This window comes from Scylla paramamosain, unplaced genomic scaffold (genome assembly GCF_035594125.1).
Source record: "Scylla paramamosain isolate STU-SP2022 unplaced genomic scaffold, ASM3559412v1 Contig99, whole genome shotgun sequence".
NCBI lineage: Eukaryota > Metazoa > Arthropoda > Malacostraca > Decapoda > Portunidae > Scylla > Scylla paramamosain.
In genome coordinates, this window is record NW_026973764.1 from 210001 (window position 1) to 227500 (window position 17500).

Here is a 17500-nt window from a genome sequence, read left to right on the forward strand (position 1 = left end):
GTACTGTGTACAGTGCTGGTCACCATATTTTAAAAAAGACATTGAAAAAAACTAGAAAAGATACAGCGCAGAGTCACAAAGATTATTCCAAGAATGCGCAATAAGCCGTATGAGGAACGACTGCAAGAACTAAACCTATTTAGCTTAACGAAGCGTAGGATAACCCATTTAGCTTAACAAAGCGTAGGATAAGAGGAGACCTAATTGAAGTGTTCAAAATTTTCAAAGGATATAATAACATTGATGTACATAAATATTTCACCATTGATCATTCTAAACTAACAAGAAATAATGGATTCAAGATTATACTCAAACGTTTTAAATATCACGAAGCCAGATTTTTTTTTTTTTTAAACGTATAATAGATATATGGAATAAACTTCCTGCAGAGATTGTGAACAGTAATACTAATGAATCATTGAAAAATAAAATAGACAAATATTTAAAAGTAAATCCCCAACAAGCTCTCTTCTTGTCCGAATAATTACTAAATTCACTAGTAAACTCTTATTTTGCAGACACCAATTTTATTATAAATTGCATTAACTTTCCCATGGGCGTATAGAGTTCACCGTAGGGTGAATAGTACAATTTCCTTTCAGCCTTTCCTATGAAAACTCCATGTCAGTTTCTCCATACTGCATGGTACTTTTCTCAGCTATTTCCATATCAGCGCAAGCTGGAGGGAGTGGTGGGTGGGGAGGAGCCTTCTGCTATGCTGTCCTGTCTCTCTTCCCTGTAGCTAGTTAGAAGTAGTTACCAAACAGCCTTTCAAGGACCAAAATGTCTGTTGCTGTTTGGCTTTCCTTTGTATTTCTTTGTATCCCTCTGTATTCCTCCTCCTACCCTTTTTCCTGTGTTAGTTAATCATGCAGACTCATTTTTTCATCAGTTCATTTTTCTCATGTTTCTCTTCATTTCTCCTTTCCAGTCACTAAGTCAGGTTATACTAGTGTTTGTATACGTCTCTCTCTCTCTCTCTCTCTCTCTCTCTCTCTCTCTCTCTCTCTCTCTCTCTCTCTCTCTCTCTCTCTCTCTCTCTCTCTCTCTCTCTCTCTCTCTCTCTCTCTCTCTCTCTCTCTCTCTCTCTCTCTCTCTCTCTCTCTCTCTCTCTCTCTCTCTCTCTCTCTCTCTCTCTCTCTCTCTCTCTCTCTCTCTCTCTCTCTCTCTCTCTCTCTCTCTCTCTCTCTCTCTCTCTCTCTCTCTCTCTCTCTCTCTCTCTCTCTCTCTCTCTCTCTCTCTCTCTCTCTCTCTCTCTCTCTCTCTTTCTCTTTTTTTTTATTTAAACATAGGTACATTGTCACCCGAAGGCGCACTGCCGTGTGCAACCTATTTTAGGGGTGGGACACAGCACACAATTATAAATATAAAGATATATGCATATATATACATTCTTTATGGGCTTACTTATTTAGCAGGGGGGTTGGGAACGAGCCCCTCCAGTGGTGTGCTGCTAACTTCACGTCCTGGGTATCCATCCCCCCTGATATGAGGGACGGAGGACGCGAAGACGTTCCACAGTCTGGAGACTCGCCCCCAAAAAGTGCGCTGGTGTTGGCTGGAGCGGGAACGTGGCACTTCCACTGAGTCACCACTGGATAACACCGTTCTCGTGTCCCGCGAGGTGACTCTGGTGGGCAGCCGTAGTCCCGCCAGATGTGGCACACCCTGCACCTGTGCCTTGTGGAACACCACAAGGGCTGCCACGTCCCTGTGGTGTTCTAGCGTGTCGACGGGAGCCTCAGGATGGGCTGGGGCACCTGCTGCTTCCACCAGTCGCAGCGCCCGTCGCTGGATTCCGTCGAGCTTGCTGATGTGTGTGGCAGCACAGGACATCCAGGAGAGTGCGGCATACTCTAAATAAGGCCGTATCTGGGCCTTGTAGAGCAAGAGCCTCCCTCTCCTGTCGAGCAAGTTGGCCACCCTCCTCAAGGAGGAGACTCGGTGTGAGGCCTTAAGGGCAATGTGTTTGACGTGGCGGTCAAACCGCAGCCCTCGATCCACCTCCACCCCAAGAATCTTGACGGACTCCTGGAGTTCGAGAGGAAGGCCACCAAAGCTTAGCCCTCCCTCCACTGCTGGCTTGGCAGCGGGGGATCGAGAAACTACCATTGCCTGTGTCTTCTCCGGAGCAAAGGTCACCTGCCAGCGTGCCCCCCACTCCTGTATCACCCCAAGCTGCTGATTGATCTCTTCAGCAGCACGCAGACTTTCGTGTCGAGGGTAGGTACAGGAGAGAGTGCAATCGTCAGCATAAGCTGAGACCGCCGCCAGCTGTCGGAGAAGATCGTCCACGTAGATGTTCCACAGGACTGGCCCCAGCACTGAGCCCTGTGGCACTGACGCTCTCACCGGGAGGGACTCGGACGCTTGCCCATTGACAAACGACCTGGAGGGTCCTTCCTTGGAGGTAGTCGCCAAGGAGCTGGAGGAGGTCACCCTGGATCCCCTTTGCCCTCAGCTTTTCCAGAAGGCCCCCATGCCAGACCCTGTCGAAGGCGCCCGCTATATCTAGGGCCACCACAACAGAGTCGAGGCCGCCGTCAAGGGCGTCCTGCCAGCCCCCGGTGAGGAGCATGAGGAGATCGGAGGTGGACCGCCCAGGTCTGAACCCAAACTGTTGGTCCGAGAGGAGGTAATTGTCCTGGAGGTGGCGACACACCACATCTGCCACCACCCTCTCGAACACTTTCCCCACCACAGAGAGGGGAAAGTGTTCGAGAGGGTGGTGGCAGATGTGGTTTGTCGCCACCTCCAGGACCTCTCTCTCTCTCTCTCTCTCTCTTCCACACTTTCCTTCCTTCCCCTGATCTGAGACTAGTCGAGTGGAAGAAAAAAGGAGAGGAGGAGAAGGAAGAGGAGGAGGAGGAAAAGGAGGAGGAGGAAGAAGAGGAGGAGGAGGAGGAGGAGGAGGAGGAGGAGGAGGAGGAGGAAGAAGAGGAAAAGGAGGAGGAGGAGGAGGAGGAGGAGGAGGTGCTGCAGGAGAAAGTTGGAAGTTGTAAGTGAAAAAGTGATTCTAGATAGTAAGAAATAGCTCTTCAGTCCTCGTGACGGGAAGGGGGAGGAGGAGGAGAGGAGGAGGAGTAGGAGGAGGACGAAAGAAAGAAGTATATATGCAGAAGAAAAGACCTTGTGTTACTTGCACTGTCAATTGAAAAAAAGCATAAGGATTTCAAATGCACGTTACATCTGTATTTTGTAACACTCGTGTTTCATCTCAGTTTCCCTTTCTATTTCTTTTCTTTTCTTTTTCTTTTTCTTTTTTCTTTTTTTCTTTTTTTGGTGGGGCGGAAGGGGGGCATAGAGGATGGCATGATTCAGTTTGGCATAAGTAAAGCAGAAGGGCGCAGATGAAATGACTCTTCACTGTCGAGGAGAAACACAAAAATCTTCTGCCTCTAGATAGGAGAGAAATTGCACACTACTGTCTGTCATTCGGTCTTCCTTGAGGCCTGATTCCCTGAGTGTGTGTGACTTGACAGCTGAAACTCTGCGGTCTTTCAAACTTTTTTGGAGCAAGGGTACTTTTTACACAGGTGATGGTAACGATGAAGCACCGCCATTAGTAGTAGTAGTAGTAGTAGTAGTAGTAGTAGTAGTAGTAGTAGCAGTAGTAGTAATAGCAGCAGTAGCAGTAGTAGTAGTAGTATGATTATAGTTGAATAGATCAGAAATCCAGTCTAGTAACTTGTAACACACACACACACACACACACACACACACACACACACACACACACACACACACACACACACACACACACACAGAAAAGGGCGTGCATGGTCATCATTGGCCCTGCATACACCATCTATGAAGAAGCCCTGACCACCCAGAGTCTGTCTAGATGATCCACCAGGCACCGAGAGGCTCTGGAGAAGTTTGGAAGGGGACTACTGCATCATCCACGTCTCAGACACGTGCTGCCGCCTGACGCGTCTCGCTCGGTCCATGCCACCAGACACCACAACAAGATAACGCCCCTAAAGGCGCCGCGCACGGACTGCTACAGAGTCAGTTCGATTCCCACCATGGTGCGAGCCATCAATCAATAGTCCCTTCTAGATTAGACTTATCTTTAGGATTAATGTTAAGCATTTCCCCACCCCCTATGTACATTTTCAGTTTGTTAACTACCTAAATAATAAACCGTTTATTATTATTATTATTATTATTATTATTATTATTATTATTATCATTACACACGCACAAAACACACACACACACACACACACACACACACACACACACACTAGCTAACATTTGTTCGTAATGGGCAGGACGAGGAATGTAATAGCTTGTCTGTAATAGCTGTAATAGCTTGTCCGGTGCAGTAAGTGAAAAGGGAGCTGAGCTGCAGCGGGGGACAAGAGAGAGAGAGAGAGAGAGAGAGAGAGAGAGAGAGAGAGAGAGAGAGAGAGAGAGAGAGAGAGAGAGAGAGAGAGAGAGAGAGATTGAAAGTGTGTGTATTAACCCTTAGCTCATCAATCTCATCTTTCTTCTCTGCTTCACGCTTTCTTCCAATCCTCTTTTCTTCCTCTTCCTTTTTCATCTCTTAAGTCTTATATATATTTCTTTTCCTCTTCTTCCTCTCCCTCTTATCGTCCTCCTCGTCCTCCTCCTCCTTCTATTCATTCTCCTCCGTCTTCTCTTCCACTTCGTCTTCCTCTTCCCTATTTGCTCGCACATATTTACGAACACACACACACACACACACACATCACTAGCACCACCAGTTCAAGCTCCATAACTCATCAAAAGTGCGTGCTTAACTTAACATGCCTCGCCTTACACGACTTGGCTTGCTTGGCTTGGCTTGGCTTGGCTTGGCTTGGCTTTGCTTTGCTTTGCTTTGCTTGGCTTGGCTTGGCTTGGCTTATTGCAGTTACAAATCCACTGTTCAGTCATTTATGCTTATGTTCTCCACGTTCTTGTCATGCAAAATTCAGTCATACATTTAAACTCGTCATTCACGCTTCGTTATCTCACATTGCAGTCATAGATAGATAGATATAGATAGATAGATAGTCACAATCCTGCCAGTCACATTCCAGTCACACACTCACAGTCACTCCTACACCCACGCTCCAGTCGTACGTAGTCACTCTTAGTCCAGTCATGCTCCCACACTCCAGGCATCCCTCACGTTCCAGCCAGCAGTACATTGACACCCAGACCTGCACCATTCCAGCAATCCTTCGTTCTTCAGGTGTTTGTGATCCATCATACCCCTCCCACGATCCCTCCTCCCTTCACTTCCTCTCTCACCGCCCTCCTTCCTTGTCCCTTCCTACCTCATTGTTCTCTTCCCTCACTACCCCTCCTTCACTGGTCCTCCTTCCTTCTCTGTCCCTCCTTCCATCACTTCCCTTCTTCCCTGACTCTCCTCTCTCACTACCCCTCCTTTCATGTCCCTCCTTCACTGGCCAGCCTTCTCTCATTGTCCCTCCTTCCTGCATTACTTCTCCTTCCTTTACTGTTCATCCTTCCTTCATTATTTCTCCTTCTTTCACTGTTCCTCACGTCACTGTTCCTTGGCTCTCCTTTCCTCACTAGCTTTCTTTCCTTCATTAATCTTCCTTCTGCGTTGTCGTACTTCTACGTTGCACACTCTTGCTGCCTCCCTAAACTATAAGACTGGCTTTTGTGGGTTCAAGGGAGCGCTTTATTTATTTATTTATTTATTTTTTACTTATTTTGTGTTATTTACATTTATTTACACTTAGATGATCATATATGACTTCCGACAGCAAGGAGAAACTACGAAAATGGTTTCATCTCTCTTCAAATAAATTCCATTAAACATCTGGAACACTTCACATTACACTTCCGATTCAAATCACTTCACATATTTAATACTCAATGATAAATCTCATCCTACACAAACCTCGCAGGTAATATTCATTGAGGAACACATCCTACACCACCCAATCCCTCTCTGTCAATATATAACACCCACATTTTACTGTGACTGCATTACAACTGTGTGGCTCTACTTACTGGTACTGCGACAGGCGGCTTGCCCATCCTGACCCTCTCTGGTCTGACAGCTGTGTCTAGCTTGTCCCTCTCTCTGTTTCTGTCTATTCCCGTCTCCTACACCTTGTAATATACGCGTGATGTTAGAGCGACCTTTTGCCCCAACAAGGCTTCCGTTGCTATAACATTTATTTTCCACTACTTCGATCATTCGCGGCATTTTCCTGTAACTTTCAATAAGGTTCATTTTCGAGTAAATATATTTATTTTCTCATACTTTGGTCATATGGTTCAATTTCATATACTTTCCGCAAGATCCATTTTCAAGTAACTATATTTATCTTCCCCGTACTTCGATCACACAGTTTATTTTTCCTTAACTTTCAATAAGATTCATTCTCGAGTTACTTTGGTAATCGCATCTTCTAATCAGGAACAAGGAGGCGGCGGTTCCTGTGGTGTGCCGGCTGTCCGTGTTGTCCATGTCACCTGTTTCCGGTGACCTCTGCTTCCCTCGTATACTAATTCAGTGATGGCCACCTGAGTACCTCTTCTTGTAATGTTGTGCTAATCTCCGGCTCTGTTAGTGTTGTGATGACTCACCGCATCTTGTTGTTCTCCACGGTGGTCACGTCTCGTCTCTTATCTGTCAGGGTGGTGATAGCTTCTTGATACCTGCTGTCGTTTTTATCATCTTCTTCCCTCATTTATTCTTTCTACTTCTCGTTTCCCTTTTTCATTTCTTCATTTTTGTTTCATTCTTGTTTCTTGTTACATGTTTAATTTCTTGTTGTTTGCTGGGTTACAACAACGTCCCTATTCTTCCTCCACGCCCCTCTCCTTCCTTCACTGCCTCCACTTCCCCTGGCTCTCCTTCCTTCACTGCTCCTCCTACACCGTCCCTCTTCCCTCACTTGCCTTTCTTCCATCATTATTCCTCCTTCCCTTCACTGCTCTTCCTTCCTTCCCTGCCTTGCTCTGCTCATCCATTCCCCTGTCCCCTTCCTTCACCACCCTCCAGCCTCCCCCATGCTCACCACTCTCGGATGTTATTTATCTAGTCTCTCTCTCTCTCTCTCTCTCTCTCTCTCTCTCTCTCTCTCTCTCTCTCTCTCTCTCTCTCTCTCTCTCTCTCTCTCTCTCTCTTCTATTCAAGTCTTGTCTGTTTTTTTTTTTTTTTTGGTTTAACTCTCTCATTACTTATGGCATCGTTTTCCTTCCTCTTTCTTTCTTCCTTCCTTTTTGTATTTATTTGATTTCCTTTCTTCGTTTTCTACCTTTCCATTATTTCATTTTTTTTTATCCTTCCTGCCTTCCTTTCTTTCATTTGATTTCTCTCCTTTTCTTATCCGTTTCTTCCTTTCCCTCTCCTTTTGTTCATACCTTCCTTTTTTTCTTTTTTTTCTCCGTTTTACTTTTATTTATTTATTTATTTCATTTTATTAATTAATTATTTTTTTGGTGGGCAAGGCTTTGCTTTTATTTATTCCTTTCTTTTCTCCTACGTTCCTTCCTTCCCTCCTTTCTGCCTCCCTTCCTCCCTCCCTCTCACTTTCCCTCCCTCTCTCACCGTGCCTGCATCCTTGCATTTTCCAGCCTACATCCACTTTACAAGATTGCTCAGTGTACTTTATCACAGACAGCCTCGGAAGAACCAAAATGCAAGTTAGATATGTTTGTTCTTCATTTGTATTTCTTTGTGAGTGATCTAAATAAACTCCGTGCTCTTATCTATTACTGTTTGTTCATGTGTGAGCGATTTCAACCTCCGGTCCTTATCTTTTACTTCTTGTTTTTTTCCATTGTGTCCCTCCGGATGGCCATGTCTATTGGTGTTCCTTCTTACTTGGTGTTCCTGCAGGAGTGACCTATCCCTCGCCTCTCTCTTCCTCAGCTGTGACACAAGGAGCAGTTTTCTCAGCGACGGGGAGCGGTGGACGGCGGATGAATACTTCGGCTCCCGCGCCTTCTTCTGCATCATGTCCGACCCTCTGACCCTGGTGGTGGGCGACGTGCGTCAGAGGAGTTGAAAATGTAGGGGACTCGCTGCTGTGCCCTGCGTGTAGCTGTGAGGTGAAGTGCAGATGGCTGCATTGTCTCAGCCTCGGAGGTGCCACTTGTTCAAATTAGGAATGGTTTAATGTTATTTTTTGCAGGCTGTGGAATATTGCAGTATCTTATAACAAGACAAATGATATAAAAAAAGCATGTAATTTACCGATAAGCATTACACGACAACATTATTGCGGTGATAAAAAGTACTCCTGTAAAATGCTACGTGGCATCATCTCTCAGCTGTTTTCAAGGTCGCAAGGGCAGGCTACCCACCCACCCTCCCCCCTCGCTTTGATGATGCCGCGTAGCATTTTACAGAAGTACTTTTAATCACCGCAATAATGTTGTCCTGTAATGCTTATCGGTAAATTACATGCTTTGTAATCCCAATTTGTCTTGTTATAAGATAATGTAATATTAAACCATTCGTAATATGACTAAGTGGCACCTCCGAGGCTGCGACAATACAACCGTGTGTCCGTCATTTCACAGAGCACACCCGCGAGTCCCGTACATTTTCAAATCCTCTGACGGGTAAACAAAGCCTTAAAATGCATATGTGCATAGAACATTTTATACTTAGAATTAAACGTTCTTTCACCTCTTTCAGTATTTGCAGAAACTCGCGTTACACCCTGTATAGGAAATTGCAAGGTGGCGAACAAGTTGTCTCAGTATATCAACCACGGGAACAATAGACACCTGTAACCGCTTCACTCAGGGCGTCCAATCCCTTATGCTTTCGGATCCTATACCTTACATTCTTCAGTTAAAAAACTCATTACCTTACACACACACACACACACACACACACACCTTTCCTTAAACTCATTCATATTTTACCTTTTTTTCTCCACAATGCATTTTTAATCTTTCCTGTTTATTAATTAAGCTCCTTTGCGCACCTTAAGAATTAATTCGAGCGTTTCATTATAAGTTACAGGAGAGAAGCAAGTGATACTTCATAATGGTTCGGTTTCATTTGGAAGGGAAGGAATAGGAGGTAGAAAAGGGTTATTGTGATAGATAAGGTAAAAAGAAAGGGTTATATATATATATATATATATATATATATATATATATATATATATATATATATATATATATATATATATATATATATATATATATATATATATATATATATATATATATATATATATTTTTTTTTTTATTATTAAAAGTGTTAACTTATCTATAAAAAAGAGTGTTTGTGTGTGTGTGTAATAATAATGTTTCTCTCTCTCTCTCTCAACGAAAGATAAGAGCGAGAGAAAACAAAGACAAAACTGTTGTAAGGAGAGAGAGAGAGAGAGAGAGAGAGAGAGAGAGAGAGAGAGAGAGAGAGAGAGAGAGAGAGAGAGAGAGAGAGAGAGAGAGAGAGAGAGAGAGAGATGGCGTAAACCATTAACAAAAATTAAATTCCTGACCAGATCTCTCTCTCTCTCTCTCTCATAATCCATCCCTGCTATACGTAATCACAATGTAATGCCCTATTGTTTGGTTTATTTTCCTAAGTGTTCCCCTCCTCACCCCATTTTTTCTCTTCTTTCCTTTTGATTTTATTCGTATTTTTTCCCTTTATTTTTCTCATTTTTCTCTTGTTTCGCTATTTTTCTTATTCTCCCCTTTATATTTTTTTTCATTTTTCCTTTTTTTTTTTCCTCTTTCTCCCAATCTTCTCCGTGTGTCTGCTGCTGGCTCGTGATTGGCTGGATTGGGATGGCTTGGTGTATGTGGATTGGTGTGGATGGCTATTATTATTTGCTTGTATTTTGTTTATTTACTTATTTTTTTGTTTTTTTATTGTTCGTGTAAGAGAGAGAGAGAGAGAGAGAGAGAGAGAGAGAGAGAGAGAGAGAGAGAGAGAGAGAGAGAGAGAGAGAGAGAGAGAGAGAGAGATTTAGGAAGACCACAAATTTCTCTCTCTCTCTCTTTCACTCAATGTTAATTAAAGCTTCATTATCTTTCTTCACTGTAGTGTTTAAAAATATACGACTATGTTGGTTTGTATGTTAGCGTTCAGATTAATTTGCTTTATTTAGTTTTCATTTATTTATTTATTTATTTATTTTGCGTTGGTGTATATATATATTTTTTTCCACTGTTAATTGATGAGATTATTTTTTTTATAGTGTGTTTATTTAGTTACTTTTCGTTGTAAATTAATTCAAAGTTGAGCATTTTGACTCTCCTTTGACTCACCACACTCAAGTTGTGTCCTGTATTTTTGTGTAAGCCTCATATTTTTAAGTCATGCATCTAATATATACTCTTCACTTGTACACACACATTGAGCCTCACTACACTCACGCAGGCTGGAAGAAAATTTGGCTTGTCGATTTTGGTTCCATTCCTTGTTGTAGACACTACAAGATTCCAACATTTGTGTGTGTGTGTGTGTGTGTGAAGGAGACAATTGTTGGTGAGGGGCTGTGGAGAGTCACTGTGGGTTTGTAAACATACTGTGGGGGACATACTGTGGAGAGAGAGAGAGAGAGAGAGAGAGAGAGAGAGAGAGAGAGAGAGAGAGAGAGAGAGAGAGAGAGAGAGAGAGAGAGAGAGAGAGAGAGAGAGAGAGAGAGAGAGAGAGAGGTTATTCACTGTTCCTCATCGGAGGAGAAGTATTGTTCATAGTTGTTCATTGCAGGTGAGGAAAGACACAGTATGTTGAGGGAAGGTGGCTGCAGGAGTGAACAGCTGCACCAGTGACAGCAGCAGCAGAGCCCCACGACTGCTGCTGCTCCTCTCCTCCCAGCACAGCAGCACACAGGACACATATCCATCATCTTTAAATCCCAGACACTCGTGCCTTGGTAATCTCACTGCAGCAAACCCTACATTGCTCAGGTCAACTTCCAGCTAGAGTCATAATATCTGGAGTTATTTTTCAAGATAAAGAAGGTTCAAAATACCCCAAAAAATTAAGTTATTTTTAGAGTTGAAAATCCACTCGAATTTTCTGCCTGAAGCTCTCGTTTAAAAATGACTCCTCCCTCTTGGATCTTGTGTCCGACTCCAACTGTGTCCTTCAAGTGAACGGGTCTTCAGTTTGTAGTGAGACTTCCAAGCCGCCCAGACCTGTGAAGGCGAGCAGTCCGTCAGATGATGAGAGTAGACAACATCAGCAACATAATAATGAGAGAAAGTCACAATAATAGAGATAACATGAAGCACTCAAGTATTGATGAGAAAACAAGACAGAATAATGAGAAAAGTAAAATGATGAGAGACAAATAAGGCCAGTCAACAAATAATAGTGAATTTACTGTAGGAAGGGTCTGCTGTACTACTTAATGACCATTCAAGTCTAACAAGTAAAGATATGTTTACATTTTGAACTGTCATTTTCTTGTACTATGATATATTTTTAACTATTTTTTTTACACCTGCCTTACAATTAACATTGAGTAGAGTCTCACTAATACAACTTGAATATTACTCAGCCGGCAGTCTTTGCCATGGTGGAGTGTGACACTCTAAATCAGTACTGACATTTTATCATTTACATTTTATTACTTTGATTACTCAACAAAATACTGCATTGTTTTTCGTAACCTGCTGACTGGTGAAGGGACATTGTGTGCTCCTGAACACTTGGTTCTTGCCACGTGCCACAGCACTCTGACAGCTTCCAGTGGTCCTGTCTGAGATAATGCACCACACAACATTAGGAATAGGAATAATTATTTCACTAAAACTTTAATTATCTGCAATAAAAACTTGGAATGAGTTATGCACTTTGTGAATTTAGGAATCTGAAACAATGATTGCAGTTATTTAACTACCTGCACTAAAGAGTTTGTATTAGTTATGGCGGTGTTGACAACAAGTATAAACACTCTGAGAGGCGTGACCTCCGCCGCACTGCTTCATCAGCCTTCAAGTCCTGGCAGTGAAACGGTTCGTGTGAGGAAGACTGTTTCTGGTGCTACAGGTGAAAACTGTTGCTAGTGTGTGTACATATCTGTGGAAATCAAAGGATGTTTTCAATCGTACCAAACGTTATAGTCATGGAGATATCTCTCTTCCTGCACACAAAACAACTACCAGCACCTAATTATTACACACATACTCCTACACCAGCCTCGGAGACCCCATCTGGTGAGCGGACCACAATTGTCCCCCGGGTCAGACTGCTCTTCTGGTAACGACCCTAAATGTCTTGATACCCCTCTCAGTTTTTCTTCATAAACTTCTGCAACATTCGCGTTCAATCTGTAGAACACTGCCTCTCCTCTATTAAGCTTCATCATCCTTTCGTCACTGAAATTCAGATGTCTGAGGCAACTGACAGTAGCCCCTTTTCTGTTCCCTCCTACTTTCTCTATCCTCATTTTCGATCCAAAGCTGGATGCTGCGTTTATGTGCGCAATGACTTAACCTGCTCTCGTGCCCACTCTCTTGAATCTTCCGAGTTTTCCACCACCTGGGTACGACAACAGAGTCACTCTCAAACTAAATTTATCTGTGCTGTATACCTCTCAAATAACTCTTCTGACTATGAAAATTTTTTTTGACTACTTAACTTCCAAAGTGGAGCACATTGACTCTCTTCCCTTTTGCAGAGATCTTAATTCTTGGAGACTGACTTCAATGTTCACCACCAACTTTGGCTTTCCTCTCCCTTCACTGACCATCCTGGTGAACTAGCCTTAGACTTTCCTATTCTCCACGACCTAAAGCAATTTGTGCAACACCTTACTCGTATTCCTGACCATCTTGAAGATAGGCCCAACATTCTTGACCTTTTCCTGACCTCTAATCCTTCTGCTTATGCTGTCACCCTTTCTTCTCTGTTGGGCTCCTCCGATCACAGTCTCATATCTGTATCTTGTCCTATCGCTCCAATCCCTCCTCAGGATCCCCCTAAAGGAAGGTGCCACTGGCGTTTTGCCTGTACTAGTTGGGGGAGCATGGAGGTATTTTGCTGATTTTCCTTGGAAAATGACTACTGCTTCCGTGTCAGAGACCCGTCTTTGTGTGCTGAGCGCATAACAGAGGTGACAGTGTCTGGCATGGAGGCGTACATTCGTCACTCTTTTTCTCGACCTAAACCTTCCAAAGTTAAACTTGGTTTAACATAGCTTGTTCTCGTGCTATACATGATAGAGAGTTGGCCCACCAAAGGTGCTTAAGTCTTCTTCCATCACCGGAATCTAATGCACTTTACATTTCTGCCATGCCAAGTCTGTTCTCCAATTAGCCAAAAAAAACTCCTTCATTAACAAAAAGTGTCAAAACCTTTCAAGATCTAACTCCCCCTCGTGACTTCTGGCACTTACCCAAAAACATCTATAATAACTTTGCTTCTCCTTTCCCTTCTCTATTTCAACCAGATGGCACCACTGCTATCAAATCTATCTCTAAAGCTGAACTCTTCGCTCAAACCTTTGCTAAAAACTCTAACCCTGGACGATTCAAGGTTTGTTCTTCCCTCTCCTCCACTAGCGTAGACATGACAAAGGTGACTGTAAGTACACAATGGACATGACACACTCAGGCAGCTGGTACAGCTTTAGCTGTAAATGTTATAGCAATACTCTGCCACTTTGTTGACAAGTGACAATACAACCTCTCGTTCCTCAGACTTTTCTTTTCACGTAACAGCTTCAAACCAAATCCTGAACCAACATGAACCACCTCTGCTATCAAGTAGTCTGCACTGTGAAGGGTTGTACAGTTCCTTACCTCACTAAATAATACTTCTTTCTTATCCAATCTGTCTGTCTATGTGTCTGCTGCCATGGCTTGACCTGCTCTTCTTTCATCTGTAGCTTCCATTCTGTCTGCTGTCTCCCTGCATCCTCTTGTCCACCACACCATCCTCTCTTGTGTGTCTGCTGCCACTGTCTAGAAAAAAAAAAATGTTTTCTTCCAAATCTTGAACAACTACAACATGAACCACCTGTGGTCTAATCTTTCTCCAGCATTTCTTCTGTCCACTGTCACTGTCTGAACCAGTCACCTAACACACCATCCTTCCTGCCACGGTCATTCCTCTCTGATGCTCTTCTCTTTCTCCCTCTCTCAGCGTGGTGGCAGCACAGGCCTCGGCACTCCCTGGCACCACGGCAGGTGTCAGTGAGGCAGGCAGGTGTTGGTTCAAGTCCTGGTAGTTTCACTTCGCTGCTGTATTGTTTTGTGCAGCGGATGATGCTACTACGTTTTTCATCACTTAGTTAGTGTAGAGTTTATTTTTCCTTGACGTTATTTGTGTTGGAAAGACATTTCCATTATATAGTGGTAGATGTTCTAGGAAATAAGGAATTAGCAATACTAATACATGCTTGAACAACACTCACCGGTGTGGAAGGCTTGTCAGGGAGTGGCTGTAGTGGCTTCACTTGAACCACGACCATGTTCTCCTCAACCCTTGGAAAGATAACAATTTATCTGAAATGGAGATACAAAGATAGAGAAAAATTTACGTGAGACACTGCAAAGTGTAGCTGACAGTGTACGCGTCGTCATCAAGAAGAGGGGCTCTGCAAAGAAATAGTAAGACACTCGTGAAGGCTACCATCTTTTCTCAAGGGAGGTGTGTGTCGTGTGTCTTAACAACGTCAGGCGCGCAAACATGTTTTGGTGTCGTTGTACGATCCGGATATGAATTTTTTTTTATTTTTTTTATTTTCTACATTTTTCTTCCCATTTTTTTTTTTTATATATGTAACGTTTTGATATATATATATATATATATATATATATATATATATATATATATATATATATATATATATATATATATATATATATATATATATATATATATATATATATATATATATATATCCCCTTATGTAATGAGGTCTTCTGTTATGAAATTTCACGGTTTCGCCCGCTGCGAGACATGACTTTTTTTATTTTTTTCTTTCTGGCGTACCCGTTCTTCCTCAGTCTCCTATGAATATCTACGGTTCTTTTGCTGCGTACAACATTAGAGAGTACGTAATTTTAGGTCTAACTATTTTTTTCAAATTTATATACGAAAAATAAGATAAATATTTTTCCGTAAATCTAGGAAATAGTCAATGTGTCTGCATTAGATATCTTTTGCATTAATATTTCATTTATTTCAAACAGTTAAACACTGGTTTTGATCTAAAAATCGAAATATAACAAAAATTGTTTTCAACCGCCTTCCCCCCTCCCCCCCGGGTAATTAAGGGTGAAATCATGAATTACTTTAGGCCTATGTACAAAACCAATCGGAGTAACTAAATTAATCTATATCTGTTTTTCAACATATTGTGATGTATATATCATGTGAATTTCAAGTCCTTAGCTGCAATAGGTGTATTATAGTCATCCCTTAAACTTTGACATAACTTAAAATGGCGGATTTTGGCATATAAAAATGATCTCCGTTGTTATTGGTGTTACACACAGATGGGCCATTGCGGCTTATCAAGCTGTGAGAGGCGAACAAAGTCTGCTGTCGTCATTTTTGTTTGTAACTGATTTTGATTTCTGACAAATATTTGAAAGTAAATATTTGACACAGTTTTTTTTTTTTACTTTTTCATCGAAAAAAAAAATCTTATCGTACAAAAAAAAAAAAAAGATAGCAGACATTCTTCTTTCAACCTTCCTGATCAAAATATTTTTTAAATGAATTGGTCAATAAATGAGGGAGGAGAGGCGAGCTGAACACAGGCAATTTAATATGGGATTAGCGATCCTTCAACCCCCTCAAGTGGATGAATAAAGGTGATTAGTTACTTTGATGTGTAAAGACTGTAATTTGTAGAGATGATAATAAATGAGAATAAATTATTTTTATGATCTTGTGTCCAGCCAATGTTTGTAGGTTTAAGGTGAAACCACGAGGTGAGGTGACATTAGTATTGTCAAGTGTCTTTGTAAGGTACTCACACCAAAGTTTTCATTTGCTTCAATCAATCAAAATCTGGTGATTAAATAGGCACTGCATCCTGTTCACTCTACCCTGTGCACGCCTTCCTTTCACTCTGGAATGGACACCTTTATATATTGTGCTGCATTCGCACTCACATATTTAAATACAAATAAATAAAATTAATAACAATCACAACAAAAAACGAAAAGCGACCAATAAAAAAATAAAATAAAACAACAAGCACAGGTGTGAAGAACTCTTTTCCGTTAACCTCCAAGATAACCTCAGAACTGGTCTTCAGAAAAATAAATAAATAAATTTAAAAAAATAAAGATAAACACTATCACTCTCACGTGGAGCACAGCGTTACACCTCAAAAAATAAAAATAAAAAAAATAGCAGCAGACCGAGGAGGGTTCCTATCTACAGCAAGTGACCCCTAAACAAACTAGCTAGCTAACCACAACTAAGGACCCCGGAAGTGCTTATCTGGGTTCTTGTGGCTGGATGGTGTCCGGGTAGCAGTCTGGGGCAGGTGAGGTGGATGGCTGAGTGTAGGCGACCACGTGGCTATGTCTGGCGTCCTCCACGACCTTGTGGAGCTGTATGGGGTCACCTCGCCACTTCCGGGATGACCTGGGATAGTTATCTCGTCACCTACAACGCACTTCTGGTTCTTCATCACAATTGTTAAGGGTAGTTCATGGGTCACCTGCAATAGTAGTAGTAGTAGTAGTAGTAGTACTGGTGGTAGTGATGGTAGTAGTAGTAGTAGCAGTGGTAGTGGTAGTAGTGGTGGTGGTGGTGGTGGCGGTGGTGGAGGTGGTGGCGGTGGTAGTAGTGGTAGTGGTGGTTGTGGTGGTGGTGGTGGTGGTAGTAGTAGGGGTAGTGGTGATGGTGGTAGTAGCAGTGGTAGTGGTAGTAGTGGTGGCGGTGGTAGTGCTGGTGGTGGTGGTGGTGGTGGTGGTAGTAGTGGAGGCGGTGGTAGTAGTGGTGGTTGTGGCGGTGGTAGTAGTGGTGGTGGTGGTGGTGATGGTAGTGGTGGTGGTGGTGGTGGTAGTAGTAGTAGTAGTAGTAGTAGTAGTAGTAGTAGTAGTGGTGGTGGTAGTGGTGGTAGCAATAGTAGTAGTTGTGGTGGTGGTGGTGGTGGTGGTGGTGGTAGTAGATGTGTTAGTAGTAGTAGTAGTAGTAGTAGTAGTAGTAGTAGTAGTAGTAGTAGTCGACGTCAGTGCACGAGGGTTCTGGACAAGGGGACAGAAAGCATTCATGGACATACGGATCTTTGACCCGATGGCCGCCTGTCACCACGAACTCTCCCTGGAGGCCGCCCACCGCAAGAATGAGCAGGAGAAGATCCGAGCGTATGGGGAGAGAATCCAACACGTTGACCAGGGCAGCTTCACACCTCTGGTCTTCACCACATCTGGCGGGATGGGCTCCAAGGCTCAGTGCTTCTACTCAAGACTAGCCGACCTAATGGCAGAAAAGAAGCACCAGCCAAGGAGCCATGTCGTCGCATGGATGAGGTGCCGTCTCTCATTCTCCCTCCTCAGATCTGCCCTCCTGTGTCTCAGGGGGACAAGGCATTCCACTCCCATACCTGCAGAC

The 17500-nt window shown here is 42.9% G+C and overlaps 1 long non-coding RNA gene across 4 annotated transcripts in view; it reads right to left on the reverse strand.

Moving 5' to 3' along the window:
* Nucleotides 1-10366: 10366 nt before the first annotated feature.
* LOC135099032 (uncharacterized) overlaps nucleotides 10367-17500 on the reverse strand; it is a 53062-nt gene continuing 45928 nt past the window's right edge. Inside the window, exons 3-7 of one of the 4 annotated variants that reach the window (XR_010267580.1) lie at nucleotides 15910-16604; nucleotides 14337-14427; nucleotides 13723-13884; nucleotides 11590-11678; nucleotides 10367-11112 (exon numbers count right to left, since the gene is read on the reverse strand). This is a non-coding gene — a long non-coding RNA (uncharacterized LOC135099032). Of the gene's footprint in view, nucleotides 11113-11589; nucleotides 11679-13722; nucleotides 13885-14008; nucleotides 14628-15909; nucleotides 16605-17500 lie in introns of those variants that run through there. The other 3 variants (XR_010267581.1, XR_010267582.1, XR_010267579.1) reach the window with 3 other exon arrangements.